Genomic DNA, 4,111 nt, shown 5'->3' with positions numbered 1-4,111 from the left:
ACACTCCTGGCTCAGCCGGCTGTCAACCAGCACCCCCAGGTCCTGGCAGCTTTCCAGCCACTCTTCCCCAAGCCTGTAGTGTTGCATGAGGTTGTTGTGACCCAAGTGCAGGACCCGGCACTTAGCCTTGTTGAACCTCATCGGCCTCGGCCCATCGATCCAGCCTGTCCAGATCTCTCTGCAGAGCCTTCCTACCCTCCAGCAGATCAACACTCCTGCTCAACTTGGTGTCATCTGCAAACTTACTGGGGGTGCACTTGATCCCCTCATCCAGATCATCGATAAAGATATTAAACAGAACTGGCCCCAATACTGAGCCCTGGGGAACACCGCTTGTGATCAGCTGCCAACTGGATCTAACTCCATTCACCACAACTCTTTGGGCCTGGCCATCCAGCCAGTTTTTTACCCAGCAAAGAGTATGCCCGTCCAAGCCATGAGAAGCCAGCTTCTCCAGGAGAATGCTGTAAGTTTACAAATCAGTGAGACATAGTAGCAGATCTTCTCTGTCCTAGTCTGCTGCTTATGTAAAATATTGGTCAAATGTGTACACTTATTGACCAAGAAAAAAAGCTAACCAGTTAAGAGACTAAAGTAGTGCCTGCCTATGGTAATTGAGCATCGTTGGCTTCTAAAAAAGACCTGTCCCTGTTTTGAAGAAAGATATAGTAAATAATCTGAAATAATAGAGAAGCATTCAAGCAATGCCAACACGTAAGGATGTACATGTTACATTCAAGGAAGAGAAAAAACTATTTACTCTTAGTGGGACTTGCACTAACTCTACTGGAGTGACCCCATCTTATCTGGTGTTTACAGAGCATTTCTAGGACCCTGTATGCCATCTGGTCAATTTACTAATGCATAATTCAATATTCTTGGTCACACCCATGTGGTCTAATTGCCAGCTCCTCCAAAAGTCATTTAGATGCAATGAAAATCAATGAATCTACCACTGAACACTTTAAGAGTTTAACTTGCTGAAGGTAATGAACATTTACTAGTGAAGTGCCAAGAGCAATTACTCCTGCAGGCTCCCATTAAAAAGATGACTTCAAAAATCTCTACTTTTGTACCAGTAAGCGGTTTTCCTAGTTAATTACAAAGTTAAAACTGTGAACACCAACAGCAACTCTAAGTGTCTGCTTATCTGATGTGAGGCTACATTTGGGCAGCTAAGTACTGTTAATTAACAAAGAAGCAGAAGCTCTCTAAAGGCATTACAGGGCATTACATGTCCTATGACAAAAACTATCAAGTTTTGAATTAGTAGAATTTTGCATGGTAAATCCAAAGACCAGGGAATCTCCAGAAAGAGCAGAAATTATAATAGTGTGGTAGGGAAGAACAAGCAAATGTGGAAGTAGAGGTTGTTTTTTTAAAAGAAAATGTGTCTATTAGACTAAAATGCTGTAGCTTTCTGTTTTTTCATATAAAAGCCAAAATTCAAGTGTTAAAGGAAAAAATATGCAAGACTGGAAGCGCATTTTTATAAAATGTATGGGGTTTTTCACTTGTCTTAATAACATTGTTGTAAAGGTGGATAAACTAATTTCAGACATTGTTGAATGGAACACACGTATTTTTCCTATTTTTTAAAGTGATCCTTTTGGATGTGTTCCAAAGCCTGCTCCTAGTCTAAACTGACACTGCTGACAGCAGTGGCAAGACTGCCACTTGATAAGAATTGGCTGGGATTATGGTCCTGCTTGGCCACTTTTATTAACTGGCATTCTGGATAACTTATGCACAAAGGGGAATCTTTCTTAGGTTGTTTTTTTCCCTAATTGTCTCATAATGATTCTTCAAATTCTGATGAGTGATAATATACTTTCTTTTGCTGCATACAAACAGCCTCCTGCATATCCACCTACTTCCCAGTTAAGGGAAGCAAAGCAATAGATCTGTTTTTCAGTAGTAAATTTTTGTTAAAATTCCAGGGGGGTTAGACAGCTCTACAAAATTATATTATTTTACAGAAGGTCATTCTGAAGATAAAACCCAGAAACAGGGAGATGTTAATACAATTTTGGGAAGTAATAAAGGTGTTTTTATTTAACTCCTGTTTATAACAGAACATTTTTGCATATACTTTCTTAAGACTGACAGAGACATCTAGCTTCTAGTATTGCCAGTGCTGCTGGGGCTTTTGCTCTGCATAAAATTCTCCCATTGGCAAAGGGCCAGCATGAGGATCTATAGACTGATTACCTTCTTTCCAAGGAGGTATGTGTATCTTTAGCAGTCTGTAACCCTTGTGCTACCTTCCGATGCAAGGTGACAGTGCAATTCGTGATGGCTTACCTTGTGAGTTAGGGAGTGGTGTTTGAGATGGTGAGGCTGCACAAACTCCATGCCGCATTCAGTGCAGATATATGGACGGATGTCTTTGTGCTTCATCATGTGGTTTTGCAGCTGACTCGGGTACTGGAAGGTCTTATCACATTCAGTGCAATTGTACTGTATAGGGCCATGGTGGGCTGTTAAGTGTCTCTTCAGCTGGGCCAAGGTTGGGAAGTCCAGACCACACTCCACACAAATGTTCTCTCGGCCACTCCTGTGCTTAGACTGGTGTGCTTTCAGCTCGCTGGGATAGGCAAAACCTCTGCCACAGATCCTGCAGTTGCAAGGCTTGATGTCACTGTGTTGCATCATGTGTCTCTTAAGGTGACTGGTTTGAGTGAAAGCCTTGTGGCATACCTGGCACTTATGTGGCCGAGTGCCCTGGTGTGTCAACATATGCGTGTGCAAGTGGCTCAGCTGCTTGAAAAGTTTGCCACATCGGGTGCAAGCATGTGGCTTAATGCCACTGTGCCCCAAGGTATGGGTGACCAAATTGTACTTGGATGTATAGGACTTCTCACACATGGGACATTGCCAGCGTTTCTGTTCACCCCTCACATCAACATAGTAGCTGTTGTCTATCTGAAGGTTGACATCTACTCTTTCCTCTTTCTGTTTATTTTCACCACTTCCTCTTACTTCAGCCCTCCTGAAGGGTGGCTCTGGAGGCCTTTTCGTTTGAAAGGGGTTCCTGAAATGAAAGTTTGAGGGCACGATAAAAGGAAACGTGAAGCCAGGACAGACTTTAGGGTAATAAGGGTAAGGAGCCTGCATGAATGCTGGGCTACTGGGCCATGCCATCTTAGGCTTCACTGGTTCTTGCTTAATGGGCTTGGCTCCAAAGTGCTCCAGAGTTCTGTAGAACTGAAAACCAAAGTTGCAGAGGTCGATCATCTGGGAACTGTATTTGGGCTGTGATGGCTGTTGAAACACCAAGGGGAGACTGGAAGAGCCTATATCACTGTGATCTTCAGGTCTCTCTGGTGGTGATGAGGAACCCTCAAGAGCAATAGAAGGAGGCATTTTTGTTGGCATGCTCTTGCGTTTCCGAGACCCTCCTTCCAAGGACCCCAGGAAAGTTTCCATGCCTCCAAGAGGAGGAGGGCCATAGTGGAAATGTGAGAGGTGTGGTCTGAATTCTTCACCAAATGGAGTCGTTCTGTGTGGCTTTGTAACAGGGCTCAGCAGCTGCAGGCAGCAGGAAAAGGGAGAGGCTCTTGTACTGTCCACATTAAAACTAATTTCTTCATTCTTCATCATATTTAATTTTTTCTGTGTTGCCCAAATTCCTTAAAACAAAGAAACAAAAAAAAACCCCAAATCTCTTTTTTTCTTCCTGTTCTCTTGGGGTTAACATTTTATTGTCTAGCTTATTGATTTGGAGGTGGTTGTTTTTTTAATTAAATGCAACTAAGGATGTCTTAGGCCCGTATAAGACAAACGCCTTTTAAAGCAGAATTAAATTGGCTAGTGGAGAACAAAGAAGCTTTGGTCCTCCTGTGGTAGAATTGGTGGTTTAAATCAAGTTTGGCCCGTACAACATCTTTGCAACATAAACATGCTGTACCATGACACACTACTTACTTAGCAGATGAACCCGTATGGCAATGTTTCTGCTTAATTTAATTCATCCAGGCTATTTGTGGGCAAAATCCTGTCCTGCATGCACAGGCTCTAGAAATTGGAGGTGCATCTAAAGGATATGGCAATACAAACAATAACGTCCACATTTATTATGGCTGTGACATAAAAAGTCAAACCAAAAAAC

The 4,111-nt window shown here is 42.6% G+C and overlaps 1 pseudogene; it reads right to left on the bottom strand.

Moving 5' to 3' along the window:
* Positions 1–2,304: 2,304 nt before the first annotated feature.
* LOC104623589 lies at positions 2,305–3,624 on the bottom strand (annotated as a pseudogene).
* Between the last annotated feature and the right edge of the window lie 487 nt (positions 3,625–4,111).

The sequence above is a fragment of the Phaethon lepturus genome, unplaced genomic scaffold, assembly GCF_000687285.1.
Source record: "Phaethon lepturus isolate BGI_N335 unplaced genomic scaffold, ASM68728v1 scaffold46870, whole genome shotgun sequence".
NCBI classification, from domain to species: Eukaryota; Metazoa; Chordata; class Aves; order Phaethontiformes; family Phaethontidae; genus Phaethon; species Phaethon lepturus.
The sequence above is the reverse complement of the archived record's forward strand: the minus strand, read 5'-3'. Positions and strand labels throughout refer to the sequence as shown.